The 22,934-nt window shown below is 44.9% G+C and overlaps 1 protein-coding gene across 2 annotated transcripts in view; it reads right to left on the bottom strand.

Moving 5' to 3' along the window:
* The window catches only part of LOC120928919 (retinal guanylyl cyclase 2-like), a 193,641-nt gene extending 175,856 nt beyond the window's left edge, over positions 1 to 17,785 (bottom strand). The window contains exon 1 of one of the 2 annotated variants that reach the window (XM_040339999.1): positions 17,138 to 17,785. The gene's annotated coding sequence lies outside the window, so the exon portion shown is untranslated. The remainder of the gene's footprint in view (positions 1 to 17,137) is intronic. The other variant, XM_040339998.1, reaches the window with a different exon arrangement.
* Between the last annotated feature and the right edge of the window lie 5,149 nt (positions 17,786 to 22,934).

Here is a 22,934-nt window from a genome sequence, read left to right as displayed (position 1 = left end):
ATCATGTGTGGGCTCCAGAGCATTTTTCACGATCTAAAAAATGGGCATTAAAAATTTCGAACATGCTCTATTTTTTCACTACGTTTTTAACGCTGTCGTTTTTGAGGTTGTAAAAAATGGTCGTGTGTGGGCTTTAACGACATGAAAAAAACGGGCATGCTCAGAAGCAAGTTATGAGACGGGAGCGCTCGTTCTGGCAAAACTAGCGTTCGTAATGGAGTAAGCACATTCATCACGCTGTAACAGACTGAAAAGCGCAAATCGTCTTTTACTAACACTAAATCAGCTTAAGCAGCCCAAAGGGTGGCGTCATCCGAATGGAACTTCCCCTTTATAGTGCCTCCGTACGTGTTGCATGTCACCGCGCTTGCTAGAGCATTTTTTTTTCACGATCGTGTGTAGGCAAGGCCGTTTTAATGATTGGGTTGAAAAAAACTTAGTTTTTTCTAGACCCTTAAAAACGTCATTTTTTAGAACCCGAAAAACGGTCCTGTGTACATAAGCATTATTTTATGTCGGATCTTTCGGATTTCGGATTCTGCGTGTTTTTTTTTCGTTTGTTAAAACGATAGCGAAAGTACCCGAAATTCGGACGAAAATGCATTCGGACGAAAACGAATGCTCATGTCTAATGACTAGTAATAATTATATTTATTAATTATTATTGTAGCGCTACCCCCTCAGGAGACACTGGTTATTTGGGATCGGCGTATTAAGTTACCTCTATGTAGTGTCTAGGGGTGAAGGTAGTGAGTAGAGCAGTAATCGAATGTCCAATCTGTAAATAGAGTTTTCTGAATGCTTTATTTCTTGGCCCAACACGACCAACATCAACTTGAGGTAGACAGGAAAGGTTGATGAAGTAAAGGAACTTTGCAGTATCAGGCTTTGGATAGAGAAAAGCAATCCTGCTATTCTGTAGTTGCATCAATGCGTCGCCACTCCAGCCAGAGTGGGTGAAGTACCTCCGGACAGACCCCTGCCACAGGCCTGGCAGCCGGAGTGCCACTTAAGGTTGCTGGGAGAAACAAGTCTCTGCCACAGACTTGGCTCTAGTTACATGTTGGGGCCTCTGCCACAGGCCTAGTACTTGGTTAAGCTGAATGGTTGAGCAAATCCTCCCAGTAAATTATGTCAGGGTCACCGGTTGACAGTATAAGTGTATCTGTCAATGTCCCGGTCACCAGATCCCCGATGGTTCGTTCAAGCCCCCTTGGACAACCTGCTTCCGGATTCTCCTCAAGCCGATTCCCCACTGAACAGCATACAGCTTGGAATCTCTTCAATAGAAGGGGGACCCAGTAAGTCACTGGGGCCCCTTGGCAGCATCAGTTGCTCCAGGCCAGGAGGGCCCAGAGTCAGGAACTCTGCATAGCACGCGACCCCAGGCCAGGTAGGCCATAGTGGTGGGGCCGCGATGTGCGCACACCCTAAAGGTGGGCGCCGCACCTGGAACCAGGAACCCGCGAAGAACCCAGAACAACGGCCTCCACCACAGAAATACTCCTCCCCAGCATGCCCCACGAGGGAAAATTCCTCCAATTGGCTGCTGAGAAGAAGCGGCTCCGCCTGGACCTCTCTGGCGCCACCTGCCGCTCAGAGATGGAACTGCATCCCTAGAACGCAGACTGACCCACAGAACAATCCTGATTTGGCGACAGACAAATTTAACAAAATTAAGAATGAGAGCAACTTATCTCTCTCATTCTCCTACTAACTTTAGCGTAGTGCCCTTTCTGAAAGTAAAGGGAGCGCTACATTATTACTAGTCAACCAACATTAGAATTCTTCTATAGCCTATGGGTGGAGCATTTGACCATAAATGTTCACTTGCGGCGATCGTATGTTTTTAGCTGCTTCGTCGAATCTTCATGTCTCTATAATGTCGAATCTTTTCTCTCTATGTTGAATAATCTTGGACTATTAGAGTTAGGTTAGGCACATTCGACCGCAGATTAGATAGACCCAGATCGCTATTGTCACCGCCATGTCGAATCTCCTAGCTATATCGTACTGTTGTTGCAACAAAACGAAAATAAAGCATTTTTTATGTCGGATCTTTTGGATTTCGGATTCTGTTTGTTAAAACGAAAGCGAAAATCCCAGAAATTCGGACGAAAATGCATTCGGACGAAAACAAATGCACATGTCTAGACACAAGAGGAAGTACGAAGAAATCAAACATAAGTATTGGGAATATCACCCTTAGACTCTGTTCACCCTGCTGTGGCTTTGAATTCGCGCTACTTCAGCGCAATTTCAAAGTCACACATCAATGCGATTTGTACATCCGATTTCACTACAGCTTGTGACTCCTTTTAACAAGCTGCAGTGAAATTGGGAACTTTTCAAAGTCATGGCTATTTGAACGGTTCCATAGCCAGCAATAAGCAGCGAATTGTCATGCGATTTGGAACAGTGAAATCGCATGACATATTGCACTGGTGTGTATGGGGGGCTCAGACAGTAATCATTGAAGCGGATGTCTCCATTGGAAGATTTTCCCTTTCTCTTGGGACAACCATTACATTTTGCATTTTCTTTTATTTTCTGCCCTCGGCTCTGCTGGGCGAGAGCACGTAGCTATACGTCATCTCTCCCAGCAGCCAATAGGGGCGCGCGGCAGTCGCGATCACCGCCAGGCACCCGCAATCGCTCATTACAAAGCGAGACTTGGAAGCTGTGGGCCAGATTCACAAAAGAGATACGACGGCGTATCTCCTGATACGCCGTCGTATCTCTGTGATCCGCCCGTCCTAACTATGCGGCTGATTCATAGAATCAGTTACGCATAGATAGCCATAAGATCCGACACGTAGAATATGCAAATAACTAGTTACGGCGATCCACGAATGTCCGCGTTACCCGTCGCTCTAACTTTTATGTTGTTTCCGTCGAGATACGCGTCGTAAAATTAGGGCTGAGCCCTAGGTGTTCTAAGTAATGTTAAGTATGGCCGTCGTTCCCGCGTCGAAATTTAAAAAATCACGTTGTTTGCGTAAGTCGTCCGTGAATGGCGCTGGATGCCATTTACGTTAACGTCTAAACAAATGACATCCGTGCGACGTCATTTAGCGCAATGCACGTCGGGTAATTTTCCCGACGGAGCATGCACAGTACGTTCGGCGCGGGAACGCGCCTAATTTAAATGGTGCCCGCCCCATTTGAATTAGGCGGGCTTGCGCCAAGCGAATTTACGTTACACCGCCGCAAGTTTACAGGTAAGAGCTTTGTGAATCAGGCACTTATGCTGTAAACCTGCGGCGGTGTAACGTAAATGGGATACGTTACGCTGCCGTGGAGCAACGTAAATGTATCTGAATCTGGCCCTGTGTGTGTAAACACACAGCTCCCGGTCCTGTCAGGGGGGGAAATTACCTATCGTCTGTTCATACAATGTATGAACAGCGATCTGTCATTTCCCCATGTCAGTCCACCCCCCCTTCAGTAAGAACACACACAGGGACCATGATTAACCCCTTACTCGCCCTCTAGTGTTAACCCCTTCACTGCCAGTGGCATTTTTATAGTACTCAAGCATTTTTAGAGCACTGATCGCTATAAAAATGCCAATGGTCCCAAAAATGTGTCAAAAGTGTCCGATGTGTTCGCCATAATGTGGCAGTACCGAAAAAAAAATCACTGATCGTCGCCATTACTAGTAAAAAAAACAATATTAAGAAAAATGCCATAAAACTATCCCCTATTTTGTAAACGCTATAACTTTTGCACAAACCAATCAATAAACGCTTATTGCGATTTTTTTTTACGAAAAATATGTAGAAGAATATGTATCGGCCTAAACTGAGGAAAAAACTTTTTTTTTATATATTTTTTGGGGGATATTTATTACAGCAAAAAGTAAAAAATATTCATTTTTTTCAAAATTGTCGCTCTATTTTTGTTTATAGCGCAAAAAATAAAAACCACAGAGGTGATCAAATACCACCAAAAGAAAGCTCTATTTGTGGGAAAAAAAGAGCGCCAATTTTGTTTGGGAGCCACGCAGTGCTGAATCGCAAAAAGTGCTCTGGTCTTTGACCAGCAATATGGTTTCGGGGGGTTAAGTGGTTAATAGGGCAGTTATGCTAGAAGTATATTAAAACATTTTTAATTATGTTTTTTCCACTTTAACTTTTAGGCTTTATTACCTGTTTAATATTTTAAACAGGAACCTTCACAATTTTTTGGTCTTGAATCTTTCTTTCGTGGACAATTGTGTTGAAAAGTACAGCCCACTGCTCACTTACCCCTTGAGCTTTGAATTTTTTATGGCGCTTACTGATTACTCATTATGTGCTTAGAAAAAAAAGGAGCTCCAGTACCCACTGCCATCATACAAATACCTTAATAAGAAAATAATAGAATTTTTAATATTCTATAAAGCTGAGTTATTATACTATTTCCTTCTTAGGTCCTGCAGTTTTCCTATGCTATTGTTCATGATTACAACAACAGAAGTTCTTTGTTCATATTCATACAGCGCATCCGGAAAGTATTCACAGCGCTTCACTTTTTCCCCATTTTGTTGTGTTACAGCCTTATTCCAAAATGAATTAAATTCATTAGTCTCTTTAAAATTTTACAAACAATGCCCCATAATGACAAAGTGAAAGAAGTTTGTTTGGGAGCCGAGTGTTCCCAGCACACAACGGGGGGGGGGGGGGGGGTGACGGGATGTGATGCAATGCCCGTCTTTTGCCCGTGAATGCTGGGCCAAAAGTGGGTGCAAATACCTGTCTTTAGACAGGTATCTGCACCCCCTTCCCCCCTGAAAGGTGTCAAATGTGACACCGGAGGGGGGGAGGGTTCCGATCAGCGCGAGTTCCACTTTAGGGTGGAGCTCCGCTTTAAGCCAGCCAGAACAGCTTACTGAGGAGAAACAGGAAATTAGAAATTCAGACAAAGAAAACAAAGAAAAAAAAAACATTTAGAAGGGAAATGGAAGGAAAAGGTAAGTGAACCAACAATGCACTAGCTTAATGGAACCTATATAGAAAATAAAAAACGAACCTTTAAAACCCCTTTAAGAATACTCCTGGTGTTTGCCAGAGTTGCCATATTGCCTAATCCAAGCCCACGTGATGTCACCTGTCCTGGTTCCCATATTCATCAACATTCAGAATGTAAAAGCTCCAACCCGAAAGATTTTATTAAATATTTAAACAGAGTCAGGTCTCAGTAACTTAATTAACTTCTCTGTACTCTATATTGCAATTCTTCTTCTTCACTAGCTTCCAGTTTTGTCTTCATTAAAAGGAAGTCATTAAGGGATGGAAAAGCATGAAGATAACCTTCACATATATCATATTAAAAGCGCATTTAGTCATACAGAAACAGTTCTTATGTAAACTTGGAAATGTTCAGCCATAGCATTTAAAGATAATTCTGTAATAAGCCCTAGGAGGGTACATTATATTAAATGTTTTACATGTATTCATTAATTTTATGTAGTATATAGATTCGAAATATTGTTTAAAGTGTGTGTAATGCCCAGACTTTTTTGGATAGTGTATGGAATGATTAACTTTTTGTTCCCTTTCTGTGTCTAGTCGGGGAGATCGCCCATTACTTCCTGTGTCAGAGACACAGCAGGAAGTAAGAGGAAATATTTCCAAAGTTCCAGAGTAAATATTCTTGAACAGTTGTCATCAGAACACTTTTCTCCACTGAAAGATTTGCCCATTTATTGTGACAACTGAAAAATTTTCCCATCCCTTTCTGAACCTGGGACAATAGTTACCAAATGCAACGTAAGGGTGATATTCCCCAATAGGGATACAGACATAGCAAACTGATGGGTTATATCCTTTCTACCCTCTATTCATCACCCAAAAAAAAGGAAAATTTATTATCATACTTACCGTAATTTTCCTTTCCTGATGGACTCCATGGCAGCCTACGTGTGGGTTAATCCCGCCTCCTCTCCAATGTGATAGGACCCCATACCCATAAAAGTTAACTCACCAATAGACTCAGTGTTCCGTAACTATCCCGACTCCATAATTTCAGGGTGGGAACTCCGTCTGCCATGGAGTCCATCAGGAAAGGAAAATTACGGTAAGTATGATAATAAATGTTCCTTTTTCCTGACTGACTCCATGGCAGCCTACGTGTGGGAAATAACTAGCCAAACACACGGGTGGGTATGCTGAACAGAAATATATTTAATTTGTCCCGTCAGCCGACAAGACTGATAAACCAAAGTTTACAGAAGACAGTGCTGCAGGTTCAACACAGTAATGGGACATAAAGGTGTTTATAGAAGACCAAGAGGCCGCTCTACAAATAACGTCTGGCGCCACATGACGGGCTGCTGCCCAGGAAGCTGCCATCCCTCTCGTGGAGTGAGCTGTTACCGCTTGCGGAGGAGCCAAGCCCTTTGCACAATAAGCCTGTTGTATCGTCTGGACGATCCAGGATGCGATTGTTCTTGAAGATGCCTTTTTCCCTTTGTTTTTGCCTGAATGCAGGATGAACAGGTGATCAGAACGTCTGAATGTAGATGTAACTTGAAGATATTCAGTGAGTATCTTGCCCATATCCAGAGGGTGAGTCTCATCAGAATCTGGGTTTTTAAAGGTAGGGAGAACTACTTCCTGATTCTCATGGAAAACCGACGAGACCTTCGGTTTGGAGCCCAGCATAGGTATCAGAACCACTCTGTCTGGGAAAAAAGGTGAGAAATGGCTCCTTGTGACCCAGAAAACCGATCTCGGACACTCTCTTGGCCGAGGTGATGGCTACCAAAAAGGCTACTTTGGCTGAAAAGTTCTTCAACGAGGACGGGGAGGGCCCCGACATACTAAGTCCATTCAAAAAGTCGAGTACTAACGGGAGATCCCATTTGGGGAATCTTGGCTTCCTCAGAGGTCTCAATCTTGAGGCTCCACGAAAAAACTGTTTGATTAGTGGATGGGTTGCCCAAGGAATTCCAGAAAAGGCTGAAAGTGCTGAGATTTGAACTCTTAGTGAGCTTACAGACAGGGGTAGGTCTAGCCCTGATTGAAGAAAGCTTAGGATGTTTTGGATTTCTGGGTTCTTGAAGGAACTGCCCGCGGTTAAAGAAAATTCCACAAACTTAGACCATATTCTACCGTACACTTTATTTGTGCTTCCTTTCCTTGAGCTCATAAGGGTAGAGATCACCCGAGAGGCGCAGCCAAGGGATTCTAGCCTTTCCCTTTCAAGAACCAGACCGCTAGTTTCATTTGAGCCGGACAGGGATGGAGGAGCGTCCCCTGGGAGAGAAGGTCTGGTCTGCATGGTATTAGAATTGGGTCCTGAAGACTCAGATGGACTAGAAGAGGGAACCATGGCCTGTTCGGCCAGTATGGAGCCACCATTGTAATTTCTACTTCTTCCGCAAGAAGTCTCTTCAGGAATTTCAGAATTATTGGGATCGGGGGAAAGGCGTACGCCCTCTGAAACCACCACCGATCCGTTAGGGCATCCGTCCCGATTGCCTGGCTGTAGTAACCCCTTGTGTAGAATTTTTTCAATTTGGCATTGCTCGGAGAAGCAAAGAGATCCACTTGGGGATTGACTCCCAGGGACAAGATCCAACGGAAGGACTGATCGTGGAGAGACCATTCGTTGACGTCCACCTGAGTTCGTGACAGGAAATCCGCCTGGGAGTTCTGAATGCCTGGAATGAAAACAGCCGTCAGGTTGACCAGGTTCATTTGGGCCCATTTCATAATGGGCTCTACTTCCTGGAGAAGGGATGAGCTCCGAGTCCCGCCTTGTCTCTTGACATATGATACTGCTGTGGTGTTGTCCATCCTTAGTATTACTGACTTTCCCTTCAGCAGTTGTGAAAAGGACTGTAGGGCACACCAGGCCGCTCGAAGCTCCAGGGTGTTCGAACCTGGATTGTGGAGGCGAGCGTCCCACCTGCCTTGCGCCATGCTTGTGCCGCATAAGGCCCCCCAACCGGAGCCACTGGCATCTGTCGTCACTGTGACCCACGAAACTGGAGCGATGGAGTGACAATTCAGCAGATTCTTCAGTTGAAGCCACCAGAAGAGGCTGCCCCTCATTGACGTTAAAATGTGGATCCGCTGACTCATGCTCCCTGATTTCCACTGCCTGAGAAAGCCGGATTGGAAGGGACGTAGCCTCCAAAGCGCCCATTTCACCATTGGTGTTGTGGATACCATTGTCCCAATGATCTTCAAGCATTGATGAGCTCTTAGATGGCGAGTACTCAAGGCCCGGGAAATCCTCTCCTGAATTATCGGAATCTTCTCTACTGGTAGAGAGATGGTCTTCCTTACCGTGTCGAATTGAGCCCCTAGATAGGTTAGACACTGAGTTGGCTCTAGGTGGCTTTTTGCCAGGTTCAGGAGCCACCCGAATTCGGACAAGGTCGAGATGACCTGATCTCTCTGTGCCAGGAGAAGGGTTTTGTCTTGGGACAAGACCAAGAGATCGTCCAGATAATGGTACAAACGAATCTTCTTCAGCCTGATGAGGGCTACCAGTGCCAAAAGAACTTTGGTGAAGACCCATGGGGATGTTGTTAGGCCAAAGGGTAGACATACGAACTGAAGATGTTCCTGGTTGACATAGAACCTGAGGAACTTGTGCAGCTCTGCTGCTACTGGGACGTGGAAATAGGCATCCTTTAGGTCCACAGAAATCATCCAGTCGCCCGGTTGTATTGCTTGTTGGATGGTTGATAAAGTTTCCATCTTGAACTTTTTGTGTGTTATAAATTTGTTCAGGTACGTTAAGTCTATGACTTGACGCCAGGAACCGTTCTTCTTCTGTACTAAGAAGAGAGGGGAGTACACCCCAAGAAACTGTTCGTCTTTTGGGACGTGTACCACTGCCCCTTGAATTTTCAGGAGGTGAATGTAATCTAGAAGGACCTGTCTCTGTTCCAGTGACCCTGGAAGAAGGGTGGAGATGAACTTTGGACAGGGAGGGCTGGAAAAGGACCATGTGTGTCCTGAGGTCATGGTCTTGATGACCCAAAAGTCCTTGATTGAGGCCGCCCAGACGTGCCGATAAAGGAGTAGACGAGCTCCAACACGATCCGCTTGGGCGGGCGTTGTCTCAAAAAGATTTCCCTTTGTCGCGTCCAGTTGACGCTTGAGTAGTTGGAGTAGGTTTGCGGTAGGAGCCTCTACCTCTGCTCCAATTCCTTCTGTAGTTTCCGCCAGGTCTGTAAGCGCGAGCTTCCCTAGCGCGATCCGGGCTGTATCGCCGAAATTGGGGTGTTTTTCTTCCTGTCTGGCGCTTGTCCTGAGGAAGGAAACCCGACTTGCCCCCCGTGGCTTTGGAGATGGCATCATCTAGCTTGTTACCAAACAGGGTTGACCCTTCGAAGGGAATCTTGCACCAGTTCTGCTTCGATGATGGGTCAGCAACCCAGGGGCGTAGCCAGAGGGCCCGTTTCGCGGTCACAGAAGAAAGCATAATCCTAGCCAACAGGCGGATTAAGTCAACGGAGGCTTCACCCAGGAATGCGACCGCCAGTTTTAGCTCTGCCGTGGCTGAGTTCTTAGCTAGTTCTTCAGAGACGCCTTTGAGGAAAGAATCAACGTTTTCCGTCCAGGCTTCCATGGCCTTTGATAATGCCGCTAAAGCTAGAGCCGGTTTGCACGCTGTGCCCGCTAGGCCATAAATTCTTCTGAGGTCCTGGTCCATTCTTCTGTCCAGGCCATCTTTGAAAGAGACGGAGTCAGCAATAGGTAAAGTGACGTGTTTAGCAAGTCTCGTTACCGCCGCATCTACTAGAGGAACATTCTCCAAATGTTTGACTTCCTCCTGTTTGAAGGGATAGAGCCTTGATGCTTTGTTAGCCATGGAAGATTTCTTGTCCACCTTGCTCCATTCCTCTTCAAAGATACCCTTCAGTTCAGACAGAAACGGGAACGTAGGGCGTTCTTTTCCCAAGCGCTTAAAATATTTTTTCTGCTTGGCTGGAGAAGCGGGTTGTTCCTCCCATAAGAGAGCCTCCTTAATCGCTTTGACGAGTGGCGTCACCTGCGCGAAGTCAAATTCTAAGCCTTCTTCATCACTCTCTAGGTCACCCTCAGGAAAAGCCGGAGTGGAGGCTTGAGGCCGGGAAGGACCTGGATCCTCTAGGATCTCCAAGTTTGGGGAAACAGACCCGTCAGTGTTGGTCTGAATCTGTGTGTGGGGCATGTTCTCTCTTAGAGTTCGTTGAACCACACGTTCCACCAGAGACTCGATACAGTGACCTTCAGTCTCTTTTTCCCTGACCGCATGGGCGTAGCATCGGTCGCATAATGACTTGCCCTCCGGGACACGAGTGTCACATCCCCAGCAGGCTCTGCGATCAGAGCGACTATCATGGCGGTGGGAGCGGTGTCTTGAGGAGGAATGTGAGCTTCTCCTCCGGTGGGAAGAAGTAGAAGGAGATCTATGTTTGGATCTCGACTTGGAAGAAGAGTGTTGCGGTCTGGCAAGGTCTGCGACATTCGGCTCTGGATTAGAAGGGCTAGAAAAACATTTAGGGAAAAATGAGTCAACACCCATGGATTGTGACTAGCAACCCCTAGCCCTGATCCCTTTCCAGCACATACCTTGTGCGTGAGGGCTGGCCGCCTGTAGACGGTGACTGGTCCATATTTTTCTGGACCTGCGTACAGTGGATGACAATTCGGAACCAACAAGGAACCTATGGTGCCGAATAAAAAAGTATAAGAAATAAAAGTATGCTGTCCCTTTAAGAAGAAATTCTCTGCTGATTACTGCTTTCTCTTTTTTTTTTTTTTTTTTTTTTAAAAACACAAATAAATAAATAAATAAATGTAACTAATTAAAAGATAGTTCATTTAGACAAGACAATTGAATATAATTAAATAAATGCAGATAGACATAAGTTAAATAGCAGAGCATGGTAAAATCAATGTTAGCCAGAAGCAAAGAACCATTCACTGACCTGGCAACCAGAGGGGAGACACCCAGACACTCAGCTGCTCGCCTGAAGGGAAACCCAATGAACACAGGCGAGCAGCTGATTTTAAATCACCCGCCGGTGACGTCACGCGTCCTCCACGAACACGCCTGCGCAGTGGATCGCGATCCCACGGCGCTAGCGCGGCCGCCGCGGGAACCAACGGACTGCGCATGCGCGACCAAGCCTCACTCTGAGGGTGGATACGGCGCATGCGCGGGGCACTAGCGATGGGAATCAGGAAGTCAGAGGCGTGCTGGAACGCAGAAGCGCTCCAGCCGCCATACACACATAGACAGACAACACAGAGGCAAATATAAACCGCTGCCATGGAGGAATATAGAGAAAAGGGACCTTGCCAGCCGATCCTAGATGTCTTCAGCACACGCCACAGCCACAACCAAATGTGCTGGGAAGCTCTCCACCCGCCCATGGCTGGGATCCGAGCTGCACCGCTTAAAGTGTGCCCTTTTCCATTCCTTGAAGAAACGATTTAGATCCATGGAGGAGGAAAAAAAAGGAACACTGAGTCTATTGGTGAGTTAACTTTTATGGGTATGGGGTCCTATCACATTGGAGAGGAGGCGGGATTAACCCACACGTAGGCTGCCATGGAGTCAGTCAGGAAATATATTTTTGGCTTCAACCACTTAAGGACCGGACCAATATGCTGCTAAATGACCCAAGGGGTTTTTACAATTCGGCACTGCGTCGCTTTAACTGACAATTGCGCGCTCGTGCGACGTGGCTCCCAAACAAAATTGGCGTCCTTTTTTTCCCCACAAATAGAGCTTTTTTTTGGTGGTATTTGATCACCTCTGCGGTTTTTATTTTTTGCGCTATAAACAAAAATAGAGCGACAATTTTGAAAAAAATGCAATATTTTTAACTTTTGCTATAATAAATATCCCCCAAAAACATATATACATTTTTTTTTTTCCTCAGTTTAGGCCGATACGTATTCTTCTACCTATTTTTGGTAAAAAAAATCGCAATAAGCGTTTATCGATTGGTTTGCGCAAAATTTATAGCGTTTACAAAATAGGGGATAGTTTTTTTTTTTTTTTTACTACTAATGGCGGCGATCAGCGATTTTTTTCGTGACTACGACATTATGGCGGACACTTCGGATAATGTTGACACATTTTTGGGACCATTGTCATTTTCAAAGCAAAAAATGCATTTAAATTGCATTGTTTATTGTGAAAATGACAGTTGCAGTTTGGGAGTTAACCACAGGGGGCGCTGTAGGAGTTGGGGTTCACCTAGTGTGTGTTTACAACTGTAGGGGGGTGTGGCTGTAGGTCTGACGTCATCGATCGAGTCTCCCTATAAAAGGGATCATTCGATCGATGCAGCCACCACAGTAAAGCACGGGAAAGCCGTGTTTACATACGGATCTCCCCGTTCTTCAGCTCCGGGGAGCGATCGCGAGGGAGCGGCTAGAAACGAATAGCCGCGCCCTCGTCCCGGATCGCTCCTGAAGCCACGGGAACCGTCGCATGTATCGGGGGGGGGGGTCCCGATCGGACCCCCGACCCACGTCTAGGCAGGGACGTACAGGTACGCCAATGTGCCTGTCCGTGCCATTCTGCCGACGTATATGTACATGCAGCGGTCCGGAAGTGGTTAAATTATCAAGGGTTCTTCAAAACGTTTTGGCACTTGAATTCCAAAAACAAATAACATCACTTTTCTACATAGTAGTAAGAAGATGTATGCATCGAGGCACGTGTGTAAGACTGCGCTGTTGTTTTATAAGCATTTTAATAAATGAATAAGAGCCAGCAAAACTGCATTCCTTCGAAGTGTCGTTTATTGGTACATCAAAGTGACAATAAAATAATAATGGTGACGCTTTTCGGCAATAACCTTAGTCGTAGCTACGACTAAGGCTATTGCCGAAACATGTCAACCTTATTGTTTTATTGTCACTTTGATGTACCAATAAACGACAATTCAAGGATTGCAGTTTTGCCGGCTCTTCTTACTACTGTTGCATTGGAGTGTGTTGGGACACATCGAGCTTCGGCACCTGTAAGTGGACCTGGTGTATGGATTGGGTTGTCCTTGTAGAGAGCGCTGTTACCTTTCTTCTTTTCCACTTTTCTACATAGCCACCTTCTTTTGCAATCATTTTTCCCAGTCACGTGATGCTCTCAGACACGACCAATTTCTACTCCTCCCACCCTCACCGTTTTCAATGAAAATTTAAAAGTGCGGAAACATTTTGAAGACCCTTCATACTATATACATCAGGATTTCTATGTTCTCCTGGTATCTTGGTTTCATTCTTTCATCTAAATGTATGGTGGGAGGATAATCAAATTCCACTTGGCCCTAGTGCTTGTGTCTCTAAGACCATGGTATGGGTATTGGAGTTGAACCTTCTACGGTGCACTGAATGATGTAATGGAACACCGTGAAACACTATAGACTATATGGTTGATTTACTAAAACTGGAGTGTGCAAAATCTGGTACAATCAATTAAGATTGCATTTTTTTGTCAAAGCTTAATTGAACAAGTTGAAGTTAGAAGCTGGTATATAAATGATTGGATGGCTGCACACTCAATACTTGCAGAAAACGGCTTTATTGTAGAACAAAGTCCATAAAAAACAACCACAACTGATCAGGCAGGGGAGGGAACAGGTAAGTAGACACGTCTCACACAGAAGTTCATGCTTTCTTAACACCACCTAGTATTGAGAAAGCACGAACTTCCGTGTGAAATGCGTCTACCTACATTTTCCTTCCCCTGCCTGATCAGTTGTGGTTGTTTTTTATGGACTTTGTTCTCAAATAAAGCTGTTTTCTGCAAGTATTGAATGTGCAATGCAGCCATCCAATCATTTGTATACCTGAGAGTTTGCAGCATTAGCAGGGCGTGCGCCTCAATTGCTGTGCAGTCTGAGCATTATGGCTCTCAAACATCACCTGTGAGCAGCAGTTTCTTATTGTATGACGTTAAAAGCTGATTGGCTACCATGCAGATTTGGCTCTCTACAGTTTTAGTAAATCAATCCCTTTGTCATTGCTACATAAACAATATTGCCAAAAGTATTGGGACGCTTGCCTTTACACGCACATGAATTTCCATGGCATCCCAGTCTTAGTCCGTACGGTTCAATATTGTCATCCACCCCAAACTCGCTCAGTCATGTTGTAACAGGAAGGGGCCATTTCCAAACGGTTCCCACAAAATTGGGAGCATAAAATAGTCCAAAATGTTTTGGTATGCTGATGCCTTAAGAGTTCCCTTCACTGGAAATAAGGGGCCAAGCCCAAACCCTGAAAAACAATCCCCAACCATAATCCTCCTTTACCAAATGATTTGGACAGACTTCCCAGAAGAGTTGAAGCTGTTACAGCTGCAAATGGTGGGCCAACTCAATATTGAACCCCATAAAACAGGGATATGCAATTAGCGGACCTCCAGCTCTTGCAGAACTACAAGTCCCATGAGGCATAGCAAGACTCTTACAGCCACAAGCATGATACCCAGAGGCAGAGGCATGATGGGACTTGTAGTTTTGCAACAGCTGGAGGTCCGCTAATTGCATATCCCTGCTATAAACTAAGACTGGGATGCCATTAAAGTTCATGTGCGCGTAAAGGCAGGCATCCCAATACTTTTGGTAATATAGTGTACTTAAGGCCTCAGGAAGCTAAGGCCCCGTACACACGACCGAACATGTCCGCTGAAACTGGTCCGACGGATCGGACAGTTTCCAGCGGACAAATGTTTCTTAGCATGCTAAGAAACATGTCCGCTGGAAGCCTGTCCGTCGGACATGTTCGGTCGTCTGTACAGACTCACCGGACATGTCCGATCGGCCGAAAGTCCTCGCATGCGTCAAAGTGATTCGACGCATGCGTGGAAGCATTGACCTTCCAGGGCCGCGCACGTCGCTGCGTCATTGTCGCGGCGACGGCGCGGCCACGTCACCGCGTATCGTGTCCGCGCGGATTTCTGTCTGATGGTGTGTACAACCATCAGACAGAAATCCGGCAGCGGACGCAGCGGACAGATCTGCTGGTGTGTACGAGGCCTAAGGGTTTTCTGTAGCTAAATTATTGGGCCGGCATCCATACAGCATTTAAATCTTGAGTTCAATTAACCCAGGATCCTTGTATATGTGGGATTTCTATATTCTCCTGGTATCTTGGTTTCATTCTGCCATCTAAATGTATCGTTGGAGGCTAATCATCTTCCACCTTGCCCTAGAGCTTGAGTCTCTAAGACCATGGTCTTCTATGGTGCACTGACTGATGTAATAATACCATGTACACTGTGAAATGCTATAGACCAGGGATCTCCAAACTAAGTAGTTCAGGGACTACAATTCCCATCATGTCTAGCCGTGTCTGTGAATATCAGTTTTACAATGCCTCATGGGACATGTAGTTCTGCAACAACTGGAGGGCCGTACTTTGGAGATCCCTGCTATAGACTATACAGGCATACCCCACTTTTAAGTACACAATGGGGTTTATTTATTAAAGCTGGAAAGCGCAAAATAAGACTCACTTCTGCACAGAATCCAATGAGCTTCCAGGTTTTATTACCAGGCTTAATTAAACAAGCTGGAGTTTGAAGCTCATTGGATTCTATCCAGAAGTGAGCCTGATATTGCGATTTCCAGCGTTAGTAAATAAACCCTATTGTGTACTTAAAAGCGCGGTATGCCTGTAGTTGGTTTACTAAAACTGGAGAGTGCAAAATCTGGTGCAGCTCTGCATAGAAACCAATCAGATTCCATATTTTTTTGGTCAAAGCTTAATTGAACGAGCTGAAGTTAGAAGCTGATTGGCTACCATGCAGATTTTGCGCTCTCTAGTTTTAGTAAATGAACTCCTTTGTAATACATAAATTATTAGATATTCTACTAAGAGGATCTAGGGCAGTGATGGCGAACCTTGGCACCCCAGATGTTTTGGAACTACATTTCCCATGATTCTCAACTACACTGCAGAGGGCATGAGCATCATGGGAAATGTAGTTCCAAAACATCTGGGGTGCCAAGGTTCACCATCCCTGATCTAGGGTGATCTTAAAAATGTAATCTCTTCACGGGATAATGGATAAAAGATTCAGAAAGAATTTACGCCGGTGTATTTATTGATATGCCGCGTAAATTCAAATCTGTATTCAGAAAGCAAGATACGCCGAAATTTGGCTAAGATCCGACTGGCGTAAGTCTCTTACGCCGTCGTATCTTAGTTGCATATTTACGCTGGCCGCTAGGTGGCGCTTCCGTCGATTTATGCGAGGAATATGCTAATTAGGTAGATACGCCGATTCACAAACGTATGTACACCTGGCGCATTTTTTTACGTCGTTTACGCTAGGCTTTTTTCGGCGTTAAGTTACTCCTGCTATATGAGGCGTACGCAATGTTAAGTATGGACGTCGTTCCCGCGTCAATTTTTTTTATTTTTACGTCATTTGCGTAAGTCGTTCGCGAATAAGGCCGTGCGTAAGTTACGTTCACCGTCTAAAGCAGTTGACGATTTGCGGCGTAATTTCGAGCAGCGCACTGGGATTCTTCACGAACGGCGCATGCGCCGTTCGTAAAAAACGTCAAATACGTGGGGTCACAGTAAATTTAAATAAAACACGCGCCACATCGATCCAAATTTGAATTAGGCGGGGCTTACACCCTGACACATTTGATACGCCGCCGTAACTTAGGGCACAAGTTCTTTCTGAATACGAGACTGAGCGCCCAAATTTACTGCGGTGTAACGTATCGGAGAGAGCGTTACGCCCGCACAACATTACGGCAGGGCTATCTGAATCTAGGCCCTAAATCTCAAACCTATAGTTGTGATTCTATATTGTAAAAAACACTGGAAAAAACTTGAATTGAATATTAAAGATCCAAAATAATTCAAGCTGCTAATATTCATTCCTAATTAAGCTGGAATTATTAAGATCACAAACGAATAGCAATGATCCGTTTTCTAAAAGAAAGGATAAATAATATCAATTAAATTTGCACCAGTTTACTAAACATCAGCAAATAAATACAGTTTTATTATACCTTTTGTTGTTTTTCCTCATAAAATGTTGATCAATTTTTATACCTTAACAACACATGGTAAACCAATCAAGTGCATTTTATAGCCAATTTATAATTGTTTTATAGTGGTTAAAAGATAGGAACACTTTGACGCAATTTGGCATTGGGTTAACTTACCATTCAAGGGCCCATTATGAATTTTGGAGGTGGGACATATTAGGAAAAGTGCAGAACAGAGCAATCACAATCTGACATTGATGTCGTCTCGGTCTCCTCAAGGGACCAAACTTTCAGCACCATGGACAACTCCGTGCAAATTTAATCATAGATCCTTTTGTCCCGAACAACGTTCCCTTTCATGTCCTTAACCAATGACTATTCCGTAGCTTCAGGAACCAAAACGCGAAGACCTGGTCCTTTCTCCGGTGTCTTGTATCCACTCAGTGTCTTATCTTCTTAGCTTCAATTAAGTTGTCAGCAAATTCCATACCAAAGGGTCAATGCTCCAGCCATGAATAGAAGTGCATCAGAACCAACGTAAAATCGCAAAAAATATATAGTTTCTCCATATAAAAAGTTAAATTGATCCGTATTAATAAATATTACATTTCACCACTTCTTTCAAAATGTACGGTGGTGGTAAAAAAAAAAAATCGAACCGTTCTTAGTTCGTTCCAGCCCGGTAGAATCCCACTAAGTGACAAAAGCTGATCTGTTTGATGTTTGTATAATTCCCAGTTCAAATTGTTTCATAATTCAAATGGTCGAAATGTATCTGCTGCCGTTTTCATAAGTGTAACCTCTAGGTCAGGCACACGGCTTACTTGGAGCTGTGAGTGTGTTTAATCCCTGCTTTGTGTAGGAAGCTCCATAAGAAGATTGTTGATGCTCTGTGTGGTCTCTCACACCTTAAACTCTTCCCTGCTATATGTATTCCTCTCTAGTGCTCGAAGAGCCCTCATACAAAGCATCAACGGTACAAAACTGGGGTTTGGAGGAACAGAGTTGCACTCTACAGACAGAGCCACAAAGAGACTATCGGGAGATGATCAGTGACGCAAACCATAATCACTGCATAATTATAGATTTTTTTTACATAGTAAAAATATTACACCTGAGGCATTTAAATAAAATGATTAGAGCTGAACAAATACAAGAACAGCTATTATGATTAAAGGGCCAGATTCAGGTACAATTGCGCCCGTGTAACGTAAGCCGTTCGTTACAACCCCGCAAGTTTTTCAGGTTTTAGGTGCCCGATCCACAAAGCACTTACCTTGAAACTTGTGGCGGTTATCGTAAATACGTCCGGCGCAAGGTGTCCAAATCGAATGGGGGCGGGTACATTTAAATTAGGCGCGCTCTCCGCCCGGACCTACTGCGCATGCTCCATTTTAAAATTCCCCGCCGTGCTTTTGCGCGAACTGAACGTCATTTTTTCGATCGCGACGTGCGTAGCCGTACTTCCGTATTCCCAGACGTCTTACGCAAACGACGTGAAATTTTAATTTCGACGCGGGAACGACGGGCCATACTTAGACAGCAATACGTTTGCTGTCTAAAGTTAAGGCACCCAAAACGACGACTAACTTTGCGACAGGAAACTAGACTAGCGGCGACGTAGCGAACGCGAAAAACCGTTGTGGGATCGCCGTAACTGCTAATTTGCATACCCGACACTGGTTTACGACACAAACTCCCCCCAGTGGCGGCCGGGGGGTACTGCATCCTAAGATCCGACAGTGTAAAACAATTACACCGTCGGATGTTAGGGATATCTATGCGGAACTGATTCTATGAATCAGCCGCATAGATACTCTGAGAGATACGACGGAGTATCTCCGCTGTGAATCTGGCCCACAGTATTCGAAAACTAGTTCTTAAATGTCCACTAATTTGTGCTCATTGATTTGTCTTTTTGAACTTGATATAAATATGACTTATGTTAAAAAAGAATAAAATATATTTGATGTTTTTTTATAAAGTTGTTCTTTGAAATAATTTTGTGCTTATAAGAAAACAGTGAACAATATAATTTTTTTTTGAATATTTACTTTTTATTTTACTGTATAGATATAGAAAAACGTAGAAAAACACAATCACATATTAAAAGAAACAATCTCATATTCCTTCATCCATGCCCTTTACACTTATTAAAAAAAAAAAAAAAAAACAGCCCCTCCCCCCTCCAACTCCTCTTCCTCCCTCTCTCCTCAATTCACTACGCCTGACTACATCCTACATGTTCCTACCTCCTGCCATTTCCCCCATATTTTCCAGAATCTCTCCAATGCATCCTCCTCTATATGAATGGTTTCCTCTGACTCTTATCGTTTCCACCCTTGCAACCCATTCCTTAATACTCACACAAAGGTACACTCCAAAGACTGTGATTCCTCAAGTGGGACTTTGAATTTGGGTGACTGTCAAACCTCAACAAAATATATAATACCAAAAGGTTTATAAGACGTTTCTATTGAAAAATATATGAAAGGCTGCTACTAGCTATACAAAGCACATCCAAGTGACTATAGGGACAAAAGGGAAAGAAATATACAGGCGCAATTCACAGTCCCATCTCTTCCATGTCATGTCCTCCTCCCTCCAGCCCCATCTCTTCCATGTCATGTCCTCCTCCTCCTCCCTCCCATCTCCTCCATGTCATGTCATCCTCCTCCAGTCCCATCTCCTCCATGTCATGTCCTCCTGAGGACATGACATGGAGGAGATGGGACTGGAGGAGGAGGAGTAGGACATGACAATGAGGAGATGGGACTAATATAGTTGTATAAGCAATAACTTGGCACAATAACTTGTTTATGGTCAGAAGTTTCTGACGTGTAATACATATCTTCTCAAGGGCATCTTGAGAATCTGTGGATTTACTATGCATTAGGGCAGTGGTTTCCAAACTGGGGCCCGGGGGCCAGATGTGGTCCTTCACTTGCTTTTATCTGGCCCTTGGGGCAATATTTAACCCACTAATACCAACAGTGGGACATCATTTCCTCCCCACTAACATCAGTGAAGGCACACAATTGCTCCGAATGACACCAACGATGGGGCAGAAATCCTACCAATGACACCAACAACTGGGCTCAATGATGGGGCAATGAATCCTCCCAATGACACCAACAATGGGGCACAATCCCTCCCACTGGACACCAAAGATGGGACATTGTTTTTTCCTCACTGACGTTGGGACCTTTTTTACTCCCAGTTGCCACAGTCCGGCCCCCCTAATATATATATAATGTTTGGGGGGTTCTAAGTAATTATATATTAATATTAATGTATATATTTTTAACTTGTAAACAACAAGTTTGAAAAATAGGCCCAGTCTTAAAGTGGTTAAAAAAGACGGGGATGGCAATTTTTTTTGTTATTTGAAGATTCACAGGCATGTTCTGTAGAGATTGCAATAACTCCCGAGTGTAATAAGCCCCCCCCCCCCTCCCGTCCCCTCTCCCGGGACACCTTTGCTAATGACAAAGCTTTGTTTGCTAAGGAGTGAATTATGAGAAGTCAGCAGGAAAACACACAGGGAGTTCATAAAGGATTCATCCACACATCTTAATCACCTGAACAGCCCGACAAAACTTTCTGCTGCATTAAAGAGAGATAAGTCAGCAATCTTACATGGTGATGCTTTGATCCCATTTCATACGTCCTTCATAATTGCTAACGATTTACTTTAATATAGGCAATGCTGACTGAGAACTGGAAAGTAAAACTTCACTAGATTAAAGGGTCAGTCCATCCAAAACTGTTAGTTGAGATTTAATACACTGTTCAAAAAAAAGGAAGGAACACTTTTTAATCAGAGTATAGCATCAAGTCAATGAAACTCCTGGGAAATTGATCTGGTCAGGTAAATCATGGTCAGGTAAGTAATGAAATTAACAACAGGTGCATTCGATGGGCAACAATGAGACAGGGTCCAAAACAGAATTGGTTTTACAGGTGGAGGCCAATGAAAAATAAATTCCCTACTCATCTTTTTGACTGTTTTTCACTAGTTTTGGCATTTGGCTAGGGTCGGTGTCACTACTGGTAGCACAAGGCGATACTTGGACCCTATGAGGCCAGATTCACACTTGTGCGTTGCATTTTTGAGCTCCGTTCTCTTTGCCAAGTTCTCTAACAGCTGTTCAGCGGATCCACTGCGTTTTAGCTGCGGATTTGATGACATTGGAGAGAGGAGGGAAGTCTCGCTGCTGTTATCATGAGGGGGAACTCCACGCCAAATAAAAAACCAATGGCATTGGTTCCCCCTCATGAGCATTCCATGCCCTTAGGTCTGGTATGGATTTTAACAGGAACCCCCTACGCCGAAAAAAACGGCGTGTGGGTCCCCCCCAAATCCATACCAGCCCGTATTCGAGAAGCAGCCTGGCCGGTCAGGAAAGGGGATGGGGACGAGCGAGCGCCCCCCCCCCCCCTCCCGAACCATACCAGGCCACATGCCCTCAACATGGGGGGGTGGTTGCTTTGGGGCAGGGGGGCGCCCTGCGTCCCCCTACCCCAAAGCACCCTGTGCCCATGTTGATGAGGATAGGGACTCTTCCCGCCAACCCTGGCTGTTGGTTGTCAGGGTCTGTGGGTGAGGGGCTTATCGGAATCTGTGAGCCCCCTTTAATAAGGGGGTCCCCAGATCCCGGTCCCCCACTATATGTGAATGAGTATGGGGTACATCGTACCCCTACCCATTCACCTGGTGAAAATTCAAGAAAATTCAATAAAAAAACACTACAACAGGTTTTTAAAGTAATTTATTAGGCAGCTCCGGGGTCTTCTTGTGACTTCGGGGGTCTCTTCCGACTCTCCAGCCTCTTCTCCCGCTCTCCCGGTGCCTTTCTCCGTGCTCTCCAGTTCTCCTCCCGCTCTCCGGTGCTTTCTTCCTTCTGCCGGGCACCACTGCTTTCTTCTAGCAGCTCTTTTACGAGTGGGGGCCCGGTCTTCCTCATCGCCTTCTTCCCTCTTCTCTTCTTGAGATGTTGACTTGACGCTCCGTCCCGCTGTAATGCCGGTTGCACAGTGCGCAACGATTTATATAGGCATGGGGCGTGGTCACCGGGTGGCATCACAGGGTGCTTTGGGGTGGGGGGCTCGCTCGTCCCCACCCCCTTTCTTGACCGGCCAGGCTGCATGCTCGGCTAAGGGTCTGGTATGGACTTGGGGGGAACCCCCATGCCGTTTTTTCAGCGTAGGGGGTTACTGTTAAAATCCAATGCCGTTTTTTTATTTTTTATTTGGCGTGGAGTTCCCCCTCATGATCCCTGTTCAGAACTCAACACATGTGCGAATCAGATGCGTGCCCATAGAAGATAATGGGCCTGAATTCGCACCTGAGCCGCACCGCAATGCCTAGAAAACTCACATGTTTTTTCGGCAATGCGCAGTGCGAATGCATCGCACATATATGAACCAGCCTCATTAAAATCAATGTATTGTATAATGTTATGCGGAATTGGATGTGGTTTAAGCCGCAACCAATTCGCATAGGTGTGAACCCCGGCCTAAAGGTTGCACAGGCTGTCCAACTGCTCCAGGATGGCACATCAATACATGCCATTGCCAGAAGGTTTGCTGTGTCTTAATGCCACGTACACACAATCAGAAATTCCAATAAGAAAAACTTGAATTTTTTTTGACTGAATTTTGGCTCAAACTTGTGTTGCATACACACATTCACACAAAATTCTGACCATCAAGAACGCGGTGACGTACAACACTACAACGAGCCGAGAAAAATTAAGTTCGATGCTTCCGAGCATGCGTGTTGTTTTGCGCGTCGGAATTGCATACAGATGATCTGAATTTCCGTCAAGAACTTTTCCCATTGGAAAATCTGAGATCAAGCACCCAAATTTTTGCTGTTGGAAATTCCGACAGAAAAAGTCCAGATGGGGCCTACACACGGTCGGAATTTCTGGCCGAAAGCTTACATCAAACTTTTCTTGTCGAAATTCCG

This window comes from Rana temporaria, chromosome 2 (assembly GCF_905171775.1).
Source record: "Rana temporaria chromosome 2, aRanTem1.1, whole genome shotgun sequence".
Lineage (NCBI taxonomy): Eukaryota > Metazoa > Chordata > Amphibia > Anura > Ranidae > Rana > Rana temporaria.
This window is presented reverse-complemented; position numbering and strand designations above follow the sequence as displayed.